Raw genomic sequence first — 15,184 nt, 5'->3', positions numbered from 1 at the left:
GGAGCACACCCTATGCCAGCAATCCACAGAGGGTTAAAAGTCAGGACCAGAAATCTGATAATCCACTCTGTTACACCTAAGATATGCAGGATGTGGGCAAGAACTATAGGGGGGGGGGGGGGAAAGAGAAGAAAAAGAAGAACAAAAACTGACTTCACTCCTCTTATAGAGAGCTAGTGATGTCTTCAGCTTCTCAGTATGCCAAGACTACGGAAGGCATTCCAATACACTCCCAAAGACAAACGTGGTGCATTCAAAATCACAGTTTCATGGTCAACCATACACCGTACAATAAGGGAATTACATCCACCAAAGGAACAACTACCTTCAAAACGGGCTACAATCTACTCACTGTTAGCTTTCTGAATTTGCCAGACTGAGAACCCTCAACTGCCATGGCTTCCATAGGCAGGTTCTAAACTGGTCTGCAGGAGCAGGACTGCGCCAAATCCTTGTCTGTTTCTGTTAAGTGCTGCAACCTAGACCCAGTCCCGCCAATGCTGGGTCTGGGTACTTAAACCAAGCACAAAGTTGCTCCAGATCAAAACACAGTGACAGGAAGACAGATGCTAAGGCCAATTTGACAGCTCATCCAAAAAGAGGTCATGCAGTCCACCACCCCCACCTCTTTCTCAGTAATACGATCTCCATCCCAGCCGCACCCTGTGATTACTAACGCTGGAGAAAGTTCATAGAGAAAGGTATAGACTGTAACAATCCAGACCACCTTCTGCGCAGAAACACACTTTTCCTGACAAATTGTGACTGCCTTTATCTATCTCAAGATTGCCATCTTCTGAGGCCAATGCCTTTTCTGAGTTCAATACCGAGTCTCGTCTTAGCACAATGGTTTCCAAACCTAATCCTGGAGGCACCCCAGCCAGTCAGGTTTTCAAGATATTCACAATAAATATTCACGAGAAAGATTTGCACTGCTTCCAGTGCATGCAAGTCTCCCTCATGAATATTCATTGTGGATATCCAGAAAACCTGACTTGCTGGGTGCCTCCAGGACCAGGTTTTGGAACCACTGTCTTAACAGTTGGATATCTCACAGATCTGGGGGATGATCATGTTCTTGGATACTGGTGGGATCTCCAGGTCTCTCTTTAGAACATTACCTCCTGATGGTCTAAAGAAGACCAAAAAAATTAATCCCAACCAAAAGACACCACATACTCAAAATGTTTGCAGGAATTTCTAAGGAACTCTCTCTCCTATTAGAAGACAAACCAGACATGAAAACAGAGTACTTGGAGTACTCAAATACTTGGACGCACCTTGTTTTGCCCCCATTACTTGGGGCAGCTTGTGCTGGCTGTGTGTAACCGATTACGTGTTTGTATATTTATTAAGCTGTGTATAATGGACCAGGTGCCTGTATTTCTGCAGTTCTCTGTGATTAGCCTTTATGAACATGTGTTCTGACCACTGTGTATTTTGGAGCTTTGTTGTTACTGCCCGTCTCTGGGCAAGCTGGGAAGAGCAGAATTCCCCTCTTTCCAGTTGCTCTCTTGAGGAAGATTGAGAGAGATGGTAGCTGTACCTAGGTCATAGATCCAGCATGTAAAGGGTTTTAACTCTCCATGCTGAGGCAGTCAACTACTGCTTGTTTTTTCCCCTCAGGGTAGTAATCCATAATGATTTTTTAACCATTGTGGCTGCTGTGGTGCTGTTGTTGTGGTCACTGTTATTACTGTGTTTCAGTATTTCATATCTTCCAGCCACTGACAGCTCCTCCTCTCTGGGAGAGGGAATAATCACAGACACAGACTCACTCTGTATGTACAGAATCCCTAATTCAGCTCAGTGTAACGGTAGTGAATACTTTGTTTTACCTTGTCATCAACTGGATTAATTGAAGAAATGGATTAAGGATCGGAGTCTCTTCTCGGCAATAGCAGCCTCAAGTTTAATTCTCTGAATAAACTCAGTATTTAACATTGAGTCAAGGTCAGAAGACACCTAGAGAAGTGGTTGCATTTCTGGTTCATAAGATTTTATTTGATCAACAAGAAAAAGTGTGACGCACCCCCTTTTTCTTCAAGCACAATACTGAAGATATCAGAAATATAACCAATTATGGGGAATGGAAAGTTACAGCTGCCTCACAAAAATAAGTTACCAAATTGTTCGTCTGACCAAAATTTTGAGTGGTCAATTTTACCTCTGGTTTTGAAAGTATGTGATGTGTTAGTAGGCTTAGATGAATGGGTGGATTATTTCCAGTTTAGCTTGAAAGAAATGCTGCTATGAGGTATTGGGATCATTGTGGTTCAGATATATGAAAGTTAAGAGGGTCTGTAAATTTGGTTGTTAACAAATCTAGCTGATGTCCTTTGATGTGGGAGGACATTCCATTGAAGAGTGAATTGCCAGACATTAAGGAAATCAAGGAATTTAGTATGTAGATGTAGCATTTTGAAGATATAAGTTGATATTGCCAATCATAATGATATTGTCATTATTGACACATATGTTGGATAGGACGATATAGTAATAGGAGACAGATAGATTTGGATAGGGAATCATCTTTTATAGAGCAGGCAAACATTTTTAGGTTAGGGGATTGAAATTCAGTAACAGTTTTTATCTGGAGGAATCCTATATAATAATTCTCACCTCCAACAGGATGTGCTTGGGACCGTGCCTGCCGGAAGTGGTCTGCTAGGCAGGCAAGCACTGACCTCAGTGACAGACAATTTGGCAAAGCAAAACAATCTGAGTGCTGGCCATTAGGACACAAGGTTGATAGGAGAGTTTTAAAAGACTGAAGGAACCGCAAGTGTTAAATGGGGGGGGTGAGTTCTGAACAACTGAAAGACATGAACATTTGGCAAAGCAAAACAATCTGAATGCTGGCCATTAGGACACAGGGTACATAGGACAGTTTTAAAAGACTGAAGGAACCAAAAGTGTTCGGGGGGGGGGGGGGGGGTGCACATTGAGCAAACAACAAGAAAAACAGGAAGAGGCGGAGAGTTGACGCATCATAAAGAAGAATTTAGTACTAAATGCGCAAAAACAGAATCAGAATAAGCAGGGTGATCCAAAACAATAATGTCTAGTAAATGTATGAATCGTGGACCAAGTAGCTGCCCTACAAATGTCCTGAGCAGATGCTCTGCGCAAATGTGCTCTAGTAGTCGCCATTGCGCTTAAGTGATGAGCTGTGATTTATGGAACTGGGGTAGAATAAGAAGATGATGGGTGTAGTGCAGTTATAGAAGTTGTTGAAAAAGTGGAATCAGTGTCAACATGCTTCTGCCAATAATGAAGATGTAGATAAAGATGGAGGGATATGTAAGAATTTGCGATGAGAAGAGCGTATAGATGCAGAAGTGTTCATTTTTCCATGCAGAGACTGTTTTCAAAATTGTTGCAGCTCCATGGGAGGATTTGAAGATCTGCTGTGCGCAGAGAGAGGAGGTGGAAAAAGTGAAGGAGAGTGATATTTGTGCAGCGCTGCGTACGTCTTGTAGCGCTATAGAAATGCTAAATAGTAGTAGTAGTAGTAGTAGTGATGTCTATCCCTGGAAGAATGTCTGGAAGGACACCTGGAATGTTCCTTGATTCTTTCAGCAGGGAGTGGAGAAGCTGCCCTGTCACTAAAGCTGTATTAGTTGGTGGTGTGTTTAACAGTTGTGTCTGAGGCAATGGTGAAGAGCCTCATCTGCATCGTTTAGGGGAAGGGCTATCCCCCTGTGTCATCGGAGTGGAAGGAGGGACTGAATGGGAATCCCTGCGCCAAATTGGATGCCAAGTCTGCTCTGTCAATATTAGGCGCTGATAACATGGTGGGCGGACTTCTGAGCAGATCAGTGGAAGGACGTTGGCTGCTAGGAGTTACTGCCTGCACCAAGGGTCCATTCTTTGAATGCCTGTCTGAAGCACGAGTGTCAAAGGCACATTTTGTGTGAACTTGAGAGGTTGCAGTTGAGTGCCCAGAATGCTGTTTAAGCTTGTCCAAGTCTTTTTTATGATGTTTAGACTCTTGGGCTGAACTCTCTGGGCAAGTCGTCGACCTGGACTTTTGAGGAGACTTACTTTTATAAGATAAATAGTCTCTCATTTTCAACTCCAGTATTTTTCTTGCTCTGGTAGACATTTGACGGCAAGCAGAACAAGAATCCACAGGATGGGAAGGTCCCATACAGTGAAATGCAGGAGTTGCGAGTGTCCAAAGCTGACATTTTATGAGTACATTTTGAGCTACGCTTAAAGTCCGGCTTTTTTGGAGACATTGCGAAAACTACGGAGGCAAAGTCAAACTTGTGAAGAGGCTGAATTTGGAAGTATGGCACAAACTGAGGAAAAAGAATCTCTCCCGTGGTCCTGTACTATACAGTGGACAAGAAAAAACTGAGGATGGAACACACTGGGATTATTATTTGTACTACCCACCTTAGGCAGGAATTCCCACACAAGTTTTTAAAAGTCTCTTTCGAGACTGTCAGCTGGGAATCTCTCTCCGGTTCGATGCCGTCATCTGCTGACATCACCACTTTTGTAGCTGAAATACTCACCACTGACCAGGGAGAACGCAATCACGCCATGTTGGAGCCTTGAGTACCCATACAGCAGAGACATTTTACTTTATGCTTAAGTGTCACAGAGACTTTTGAAAGATAGAACTTACCCAAGTCCCTGAAGAAGTCACCTAAACAAAACGTGTGGCGTAGGGCGTTAGAGAGCGATTTGAAGCAGTTTGAGACTTTGCGCCACATAAACAATGCTGCACAAGAATTACTAGCAGGTAAGTACATTTTTTATATATAATGTAGTAAGTAATGGACACTTGGGCTATTTTAAATGAGAAATACAGTTCAGCACAAGAAAACGCTGATTTTGCATTGGTGCTTAGGAGTTTGCCCTATAAAAGGAAAAAAAAAAAAAAGGAATCTATCTGACTAATGGTAGTACTTTCATAAGTCGTAGAGTGGGTGAGTCATATTTCTCAGAGTTTCCATTTTTGCACATTATCATATTAATATTTTATATTTTGGTGACTTTGCTTTCCCTGGTTTTATTAGTTTTTAATTTTTATCTTGGCACTGCTTTCAAAATCTCAAAAATGTTTTTACCTCAATTTACTGGAAGGGAATGCTTTTTAAGAATTTTCAGATTCAAAAGACTGGTAGAGTTTCAAGAATGATGCATTTTTTTAAAAATCCGTTTCTGGTTCATACAGAATAAAGCTAAATCTTCACAGTGATTTATAGCTGGCAGCAATTCAGGATAGTTCAGGTTAAATACTGAAACCTGTGGTGCAGCATCTTAAAGTACACAGATTTCATCTAAAAGGCCACAGGGCACCAGAAAGTTGGATATTCAGGTAACAGTCACACTGGTTAGTCTGGATGTTTAGATTATTGCTTTATGTCAAGGCATGAGAGGAGAGGAAGTGTTGAGCGTAAACTTGTATGCTCAGGAAGGTGGAGTACATAAGTACATAAGTATTGCAATACTGGGAAAAACAAAGGTCCATCGAGCCCAGCACCCTGTTTCCAACAGTGTTCAATCCAGGTCACAAATACCCAGCAAGATCCCAAATATGTACAAAACATTTTATACTGCTTATCCCAGAAATAGTGGATTTTCCCCATTTAATAACGGTCTATGGACTTTTCCTTTAGGAAGCCATCCAAACCTTTTTTAAACTCCACTACACTAATCGCCTTTACCACATTCTCTGGCAACGAATTCCAGAGTTTAATTACACGTTGAGTGAAGAAAGATTTTCTCCGATTCATTTTAAATTTACTAAATTGTAACTTCATCGCATGCCCCCTAGTCCTAGTATTTTTGGAAAGCATAAACAGACGCTTCACATCTACCCATTCAACTCCACTCATTATTTTATAGACCTCTATCATATCTCCCCTCAGCCGCCTTTTCTCCAAGCTGAAGAGCCCTAACCGCTTCAGCCTTTCCTCATAGGGAAGTCATCCCATCCCCTTTATCATTTTCGTCGCCCTTCTCTGCACCTTTTCTAATTCCACTATACCTTTTTTGAGATGCAGCGACCAGAATTGAACACAATATTCGAGGTGCGGTCGCACCATGGAGCGATATAAAGGCATTATAACATCCTCATTTTTGTTTTCCATTCCTTTCCTAATAATACCTAACATTCTATTTGCTTTCTTAGCTGCAGCAGCACACTGAGCAGAAGGTTTCAAAGTATCATCGACGACACCTAGATCCCAAAAGAAGAAGACAATAAAAATTTCTTGTGATAAGGCACTATGATCTACAAGTGATCGTTCTCAATCGCTGACAGCTGAGATCAGGGGCAGCCCAAGGCAATCTGCTGCCCGAGGCAAAGGTTGAGATGGCGCGTTCTCTCCCCCCCCCCCCCCCCCCCGGCGGCTCCTCCTCAAAACTACAATCAGGGAAGTAAGGGGGTCATGAGTCATAGGAAACAAGCAATTAAGTTTATCATGAAAATACATATATGAGTCATATTTATATATTATATGCATATAAAGCCAAAGTCAAACAGCCTGATGCATCGAATCACACACAAAAGAAAAATGTCCAATCCATTCTACCAGGGTTGAGCCCTCTGCTGCTGGCGTTTACCACAGTCTAGCTGGGGGATCGAGAATGCGGGGGAGGGGGAGTGTCTTAAGGAGAGGAGGTTCAGGGAGCTCTTTTCCGGATGGAAAAGATAGACTGCTTCAAATTCCTATATGGAACTTATATAATCAACAGAATCCTTCATCTCTTTTATACAAGGAAAACAAAGGCCATCACTTAGTGAAATTTAATAATAATAATGATAATACTGTAAACTACAAATATGTAGACATGAAATAGAAACAAAACAAAAATATAACAGTGGATGCAGCAGAATCCCAAAGAAGGAACAGATACATTTGCCGATGGGTCCCCCACCTCCACCCCACACCCACTGTGAATGAATATAAAACCTGAACAAAATTCAAATAAATATACATTTAGCAAACAATTCATACAACAGCAGCACTAATGCTATGATACACACAGCAAGAACTGTACTTATTACTCCTGGGGGAATTCAGGGCAAACTGAAAATTTCTGCATAAAACATTTTGGGAAATTCTCCCCTGTTTACTAAGCTGCGCAGCAATGCCAACAGCCCGTTTAAAGTAAACGGGCTGTGTCGGCATTAGCACACTGCCAGCCCTTACACGGCTTAGTAAACAGATGGGTCTGTGTGCAATATTTTAAAATTCTGCATTATTTGTAATGTTGTGTGCAGAATTTCCGCAGTCATAAGGTCTGACCACTTCCCCAGCTTCTTCCTTCCCCAGTAATAATCACTTTCCAGGCTCTACCCTCTCCATTTCTTTTTCACCCCGACTTAGCTTAAAACTCCTTCCCTTCCCCCAGCTTCCTAGTTCTCTCTCTCCTCTTAGCCCCAACGCCCACTTTTCTCTATTCCTTCTCTCCTTGCCCCCCACCTTACCATGTCTTTCTCCCGGATCATGTGGCTTAAGAAGCAGCAAGCTGCACATCAGACCATTTCCTCTTCCTCTACCTGCCTAGGACCACTGCTTATTTGAACCAGTGGTGTAGCTACGTGGGGCCTGAGGGGGCCTGGGCCCCCGTAGATTTCAGTCGGGACCCCCCTCCCGGCAAACCCGCCCCCGCCACCACCTACCTTCCGTTTTGCTGGCGGGGGACCCCACTCCCTGCCAGCCGACGTCCTCTCCGACCGTTCTGCTGCAAAAAGCCTTCTTCCTTGCATGCTGACGTCCTGCACATTGTACGTGCAGGACGTCAGACTCAGAGAACAGTTCTGTTCTCTGAGTCTTGTAGGACGTCAGCATGCAACGAAGAAGACTTTTCTCTGCAGCAGAATGGTCGGAGAGGATGTCGGCTGGCGGGGACTGGGGTCCCCCGCCAGCAAAAAGGAGGGTAGGCGGCAGCAGGGGAAGGTTCGCGGCGGGATGGGGGGGGGCTAAAATGTGCCCCCTCCCCTCGAGCTCTGGAACCTAAAACACCAAAACATCTATTCAAGTAAAACAGAACACTGAACAAACAAATACATTTCCTTCTGTACTGACCACAATACATAAACATCTGCGACGCACAATCCCAAAGCTAACATATTCCAGTTAATAAATTCAAAATAAAACATATTTTTCTACGTTTGTGTGTCTGGACTTTATTTTTCCATAACAATGGTCCCAGTTTCTTTTTTCTGCTTTCCTGTCTTCTGCTTAATCTGTTTCCAGCAGCCACTGTCCATTTGTCATTTCCTCCTCCTCGCACTACACCTAACATCTTTCTCTCTAAGATCTCGCCTCCATTTTTTTTCTTTTCTGCCTCTGTTCACTAAAATTTCACCCTCTTGCTCTATTCCTTTTCATTTTTCATCTACTTATCAACTTTCTATCTCCTTCTCTCTTCCCCCTCACATTTCCCATCCTCCTATTCCCTTTTATCGTTCATCTGCTCTCCATTACCACATTCTACTCTCTGTACTTAATATCCCCTTCTCACTCATCTCCTTGACATCCCTCCCATGGCCTCTCCCACATGGATCCACCACTCCTAGCATCCCCCCTCCTTATCCCTCATCCCCACCCTTGTAACCCTTCTACTCCCCCGACATCTCTCCTTCCCTCCATTCTACCCCATCTGACATCCCTCTCTCTCCCCCTTCTGCCCCAAGACCATCTTCCCTCTGCCTTCCCTCTCCTACTCCCCCTGAGTCCATCTCCCCTTCTCCCAATTTCCCCCTCCACCGAGTCCACCTCCCCTTCTTCCCATTTGCTCCTTTCCACCCCGTAGAGTCCATTTCTTCCTCTCCCCTTCAGCCCCCATTACCCTCAGAAGAGTCCATCTGTTTCTTTCTCTCCCCATTTCCCCCTCCCCCTAGTCCACCTCCCCTTCTCCCCATTTGCCCCCTTCCACCCTGTACAGAGTCCTTCTCCCTTCCCCCTTCAGCCCTTTACTATCTCCCAAGTCCATCTGTTTCTTTCCCTCCCTATCCCTGCTCTTCCATTCTCCCCTTCCCCCCTCTGCCCACCCCAACTCTCCCTCTCCTGCCCCACCCTTCCCATCCATCTCTCCCTCTCCCACCCCCTCCCAAGAATCTGACATCTCCCCTTCTATTCCATTACCTCATCCTCAAGTCTTTAGTCTTCTCTCCCCTCCCCAAAATATCTTCCTCCCTCTCTCCCACATCATCTGACATTTCTCCCTCCCTCCCTTCTTTCTAGTACCCCGAGCCCAACATTTCTCACAATCTCTCCCACCTCACCCCACCCAGCATCTCTCCTCTTCTTCCGTCAACCCTGTTCCCTGAGTCTAACTTTAATTTGTTTCAAAACTTGCCAGGCAGCAGCAGTGATTCACAGGTGCTGCCCGGCCGCCAGCCCAACATCTTCTCTCTCTACTATGGTGCGCCCTAGCAGAAAGTTACTCAGAGAAGGCGGGCCACTGCAGTAGAGAGAGAATGTCGGGCCGGCGTCAGGGCAGAACGTGTGAATCACAGCCACCGACCGGCAACTTTCGAGGAAAATTAAAGGTAGACTCGAGGAAAGAGGGAGGGAGGGAGGAAGAAAAAGGGGATATGTCGACCCAGGTGGAGTGGCAGCGGATAGAAGGGAAGGGAAGTTAAGATCCTGGAGGAGGAGTGCGGCAGAATGCTGGCTAGCAAGATGCCGTTCCCTTATAATGCCACTTGAAGCTTACTCCTCAGTTGGCCTCATTATAGGGCTGCCCCTGGCTGAAATATATGGCTAGGCACAAATGTTTAGGCATCCTTGGTCAAACTGAAATGTATCAATGAATTCCTAAGCAAGCATAAGCTGGTACAATCCCCATCTATTAAAATTGTAGAAAGATGTCTATTTGCAATTTTAATACATGGAAAATAATAAAAAAGTGAATATGGAATGAGCAACAGTTTGAACACCTTTCCAGCCGATTCATTACTATCATTTTTTTTTAAGTTGTTAACATAAGAATAGACATACTGTGTCAGACCAACGGTCCAACTAGCCCAGTATCCTGCTTCTAACAGTGGCCAATCCAGGTCACAAGTACCTGGCAGAAACTCAATTAGTAGCAACATTTCATGTTACCAATCCCAGGGCAAGCTTTGGCTTCCCCAAGTCCATCTCAATAACAGATTATGGACTTTTCCTCAAAGAACTTCTCCAAACCTAGATATGATAGCCGCTGTTACCACATCCTCCAGAAGTGAGTTCCAGACCTTAACTATTCTTTGTGTGAAAACAATATTTCCTCCTATTTCTGTTAAAAGTATTTCCATGTAATTTCATTGAGTGTCCCCTGGTCTTTATACTTTTTGAAAGAGTGAAAAACCGATTCATTCACTTCTACCTGTTCTACACCACTCAGGATTTTATAAAACTCAATATCTCCACTCAGACATCTCTTTTCCAAGCTAAAGAGCCCTAACCTCTTTATCCTTTCCTCTTATGGGAGGAGTTCCATCTCTTATCAGTTTGGTTGCTCTTCTTCTTTGAACCTTTTCTAATTCCGCTATATCTTCTTTGAGATACAGCAACCAGACTGTATCACCATGGAGTGATACAGAGGCATTATAATAGTCTCGTTAAGGCCCCCAAAATTGACTCGTTAGGCCTTCCATTAATCAGGTGAAGATAAATCCATAGTTGAACAAATACTCTATCCCTTCTAACCTCTCAGATTGTCATTATGTCTGCTTGAACTAAAAATACAGGGGTAAATCAAAATACCAGAACCAAAAAGGGGCAGCCTTATATACCAGTTTTTCTTGAGAAATCCACCTTTTTTACAGATTAACTGGCTGTGCTGCAGCGCTTAATTATCCAACAGACCTTTTCAATTCACTTGATCTGCAAGGGATGCCACCGCACGTACTGCAATTGAAAATCGGCGTGCCAATTATGTTGCGAAATATCAACCAGCCAAAGCTTTGCAACCGCACGTGGCTTGCAGTAAAAAATTTAATGAGCAATGTCGTACAAGCAACAATCTTGACAGGACCTTTCAAAGGTGAACATGTCCTCATTCCTCGCATTCCTATGATTCCAACAGATATGCCATTTCAATTTAACAGATTGCAATTCCTAATTCAATTGGCGTTTGCAATCACCATCAACAAAGCTCAGGGCCAATCTTTAGCATTCACCCGTTTACATCTACACACGGATTGCTTCTCACATGGACAATTATATGGTAAAATTATGTATAATCATACCTGATAATTTTCTTTCCATTAATCATAGCTGATCAATCCATAGACTGGTGGGTTGTGTCCATCTACCAGCAGGTGGAGATAGAGAGCAAACTTTTGCCTCCCTATATGTGGTCATGTGCTGCCGGAAACTCCTCAGTATGTCGATATCAAAGCTCCATCCGCAGGACTCAGCACTTAGAGAATTACACCCACGAAGGGACACTCTGCCCAGCTCACCACCGCCGAAACGGGGGAGGGGAATTAACCCAGCTCATCCCCACACAAGTGGGGGAGGGGAATCCGTCCAGCTCATCCCCGCGGAGCGGGGGAGGGACACCACACCCGCCGATGCGGGGGGATCTGGCTTATCCTGCAACCGCAACCGCGGGAGGAGCTGACTGACCCTAACACCGCCGAAGCGGGAGGGGTACAAAGCTGCCCTACAGCCGCACGAAGCGGGAGGGAGTGCCGGCAGAATTTATGTCTCAATCCAGCCCCGTAAAACGGGGGGGAGAGGAATGCAGCAGCTCACTGTAACACAAACTCGTCTCAACTCTTGAAGAATCCAAGTGAAAAAACTTGAACACGAAGTCTTTCTGAAGTAACTGAAGACTAAACTTGAACCTGAAATGCAACCAGAATAAAAACAGTACAGATATCTGGGAGGGGCTATGGATTGATCAGCTATGATTAATGGAAAGAAAATTATCAGGTATGATTATACATAATTTTACCTTCCATATCATCAAGCTGATCAATCCATAGACTGGTGGGATGTACCGAAGCAGTACTCACCCAGGGCGGGACATTGAAATCCCTGACCTCAACACTGAAGCTCCAAACCGGGCCTCCGCCCGTGCAGCCACCGCCAAACGGAAAGCTTGGAGAATGTATGAGCCGAAGCCCAAGTTGCCGCCTTGCATATCTCTTCCAAGGAGACGGATCCGGCCTCTGCCATCGAGGCCGCCTGAGCTCTCGTGGAGTGAGCCTTCAGCTGGATAGGCGGCACCTTCCTTGCGGCCACATAAGCCGCTGCAATGGCTTCCTTGACCCATCTTGCCACTGTAGGCTTAGCAGCCTGCAGACCCTTACAAGGACCTGCAAACAGGACAAACAGATGATCCGATTTCCGGAAATCATTGGTCACTTCCAAGTATCTGATGATGACTCGCCTCACATCCAGATATTTAAGAGCAGAGTACTCCTCTGGGTAGTCCTCCCTACGAAAGGAAGGGAGACAGAGCTGCTGAATCACATGGAAGTGAGAAACAATCTTGGGCAGAAAGGAAGGCACTGTGCGAATAGTCACTCCTGCCTCAGTGAACTGCAGAAAAGGCTCTCGACATGAGAGCGCCTGGAGCTCGGAAACTCTTCTGGCTGAAGTGATAGCCACCAAAAAGACTGCTTTCCACGTCAGGTCTTTCAGAGATGCCCTTGACAAGGGTTCAAAAGGCGGCTTCTGCAATGCTCTTAGCACCAGGTTGAGATTCCACGCAGGCACCACTGAGTGCAGAGGAGGGCGTAGGTGATTAACTCCCTTGAGAAAGCGCACCACATCTGGCTGCGAAGCCAGGGAAGCACCCTTCAGGCGGCCCCTGAAGCAAGCCAGAGCCGCAACCTGGACTTTAAGGGAACTGAGCGACAGGCCTTTCTCCAGACCTTCTTGCAGGAACGCCAACACTGAAGAAATTGGAGCAGTGAAGGGAGAAAGTGAGCCTGCTTCACACCACGCTGCAAAGATACGCCAAACCCTGGCGTAAGCAGTAGAAGTAGAGCGCTTCCTCGCTCTTAGCATAGTGGCGATGACCTTGTCTGAGAAGCCCTTCTTCCTCAGACGCTGCCGCTCAATAGCCAGGCCTTAAGCCCAAAGGGGGAGGGATCCTCCATCACCACGGGACCCTGATGTAACAGGCCCTGCTCCACTGACAGCCGCAGAGGATCGTCGACTGAGAGCCTGATCAAGTCCGCATACCAGGGACGTCTGGGCCAATCCGGACCCACCAGGATTACCCTGCCGGGGCTTTGCCACCCGGTCTAGCACCCTGCCCAACCTGGGCCAGGGCGGGAACACATAGAGGAGCTCTTGTGTCGGCCACTGCTGGAGAAGAGCATCTACTCCCAGGGATCGAGGGTCCCGTCCTCTGCTGAAAAAGCGCGGCACTTGGCAATTGGCCGATGACGCCATCAGATCTAGGCTCGGCTGGCCCCAGCGCTTCGTGATGTCCAAGAACGCCTGAGCAGATAGTTGCCACTCTCCGGGCTCCAAGGTATGGCGACTGAGAAAGACCGCCTTGACATTCATGCCTCCGGCAATGTGGGCCGCTGAAAGCTGCTCCAGGTTCGCTTCCGCCCACTGTCAAAGATTCATAGCCTCCTTGGCTAGAGGGGCGCTCTTGGTACCTCCCTGGCGGTTGACATAGGCCACAGCCGTGGCATTGTCTGACAGGACACGTACAGGCTTCAACACCAGTACCGGGATGAACTCCAAAAGCGCCAACCGAATGGCTCTGAGTTCCAGGAGGTTGATAGACCACTTGCCTCTGCAGGAGACTAGAGCCCCTGCGCTGTCCTTCCCAAGCAGTGGGCTCCCCAGCCCGACAAAGAGGCGTCCACCAGCTCAGCGCCTTGCGCACTGCTGGGTCCAAGGGAAGGCGCACGGCATAATCCTCCGACATCGGAGTCCAGCGCCGCAGCAAAGATAGCTGAAGTGGTCTCATATGAGCCCTGGCCCAGGGCACTACTTCCATCGTGGCCGTCATAGAGCCCAACAGCTGCACATAGTCCCAAGCCCGAGGAGGAGAGGCTACTAGGAACTGGTCCACTTGAGCCTGAAGTTTGACAATCCGATTGTCTGGCAGGAACACTCTGCCCACTTGGGTGTCGAATCGAACTCCCAGGTACTCCAGGGACTGAGTCGGGCGCAGCTGGCTCTTCTCCCAGTTGATGATCCATCCCAGGGAGCTCAAAAGAGCAACTACCCGGTCCACAGCTTTGCCGCACTCTGCATAAGAGGGGGCTCGGATCAACCAGTCGTCCAGATAAGGATGGACTTGTACCCCTTCCTTTCGTAGGAAGGCCGCAATGACCACCATTACTTTGGAAAAGGTCCGCGGAGCAGTAGCCAACCCGAATGGGAGGGCTCTGAACTGGAAGTGTCGTCCCAGGACTGCAAAACGCAGAAAGCGTTGATGAGGAGGCCAGATGGGAATATGCAGATACGCTTCCTTGATGTCCAAGGAGGCCAAGAACTCTCCTGCCTTCACTGCCGCTATAACAGAGCGGAGAGTCTCCATGCGAAAGTGCCGCACTTTCAAGGCCCGATTGACCCCTTTGAGGTCGAGGATAGGCCGGACAGAACCTCCTTTCTTTGGTACCACAAAGTAAATGGAGTAACGTCCCTTGCCAAGCTGACTTTCTGGCACCGGAACGACCGCGTCCAGGCGGATCAGATTGTCTAAGGTCTGCTGCACTGCCACAGCTTGACCGGAGACTTGCAGGGAGAGAGTACGAACCCGTCTCTTAAGGGTCGGCAGAACTCTAGCTTGTAGCCGTCTCTGATGACTTCCAGCACCCACGCGTCTGAAGTTATTGTGGTCCACTCGCCCCGAAACGAGGACAGCCGTCCTCCAATCTGCACTGGGGCGTGGACCAAGGCCCCGTCATTGGGTACGAGACCCTGGGGGAGGACCGGAGGGAGCCCCTCCGGGACGGCGGTCTCTGCGAAAGGAATGCTGCTTGGGGGAGAAATTCCTCTTGAAGGAAGAGGGGGCAGAGGAACCCGACTTGCCCGGGCGGTACCGACGGGCTTCCTGCAACCGTCCTCTGGAGGTACCGGGACGAGTACTAGCCCGAGCCCTGACCTCTGGTAATTTCTTGCCCTTGGACGTGCCGAGATCGGTCACGATTTTGTCCAGCTCGACCCCAAAGAGCCGCTTGCCTTAAAAGGCAATCTAGCCAGGCGGGATTTAGAGGCGTGGTCAGCAGACCAATGTTTCA

General features: G+C 46.8%; 1 protein-coding gene across 1 annotated transcript in view; it reads right to left on the bottom strand.

Moving 5' to 3' along the window:
- The window catches only part of MICALL1 (MICAL like 1), an 87,290-nt gene that overhangs the window by 60,450 nt on the left and 11,656 nt on the right, over positions 1 to 15,184 (bottom strand). The gene's annotated exons all lie outside the window — the stretch shown is intronic.

Source organism: Microcaecilia unicolor, chromosome 1, assembly GCF_901765095.1.
Source record: "Microcaecilia unicolor chromosome 1, aMicUni1.1, whole genome shotgun sequence".
In the NCBI taxonomy this organism is placed as follows: Eukaryota; Metazoa; Chordata; class Amphibia; order Gymnophiona; family Siphonopidae; genus Microcaecilia; species Microcaecilia unicolor.
Note: the sequence above shows the minus strand (reverse complement) of the source record. Positions and strands in the feature narration are given on the sequence as shown.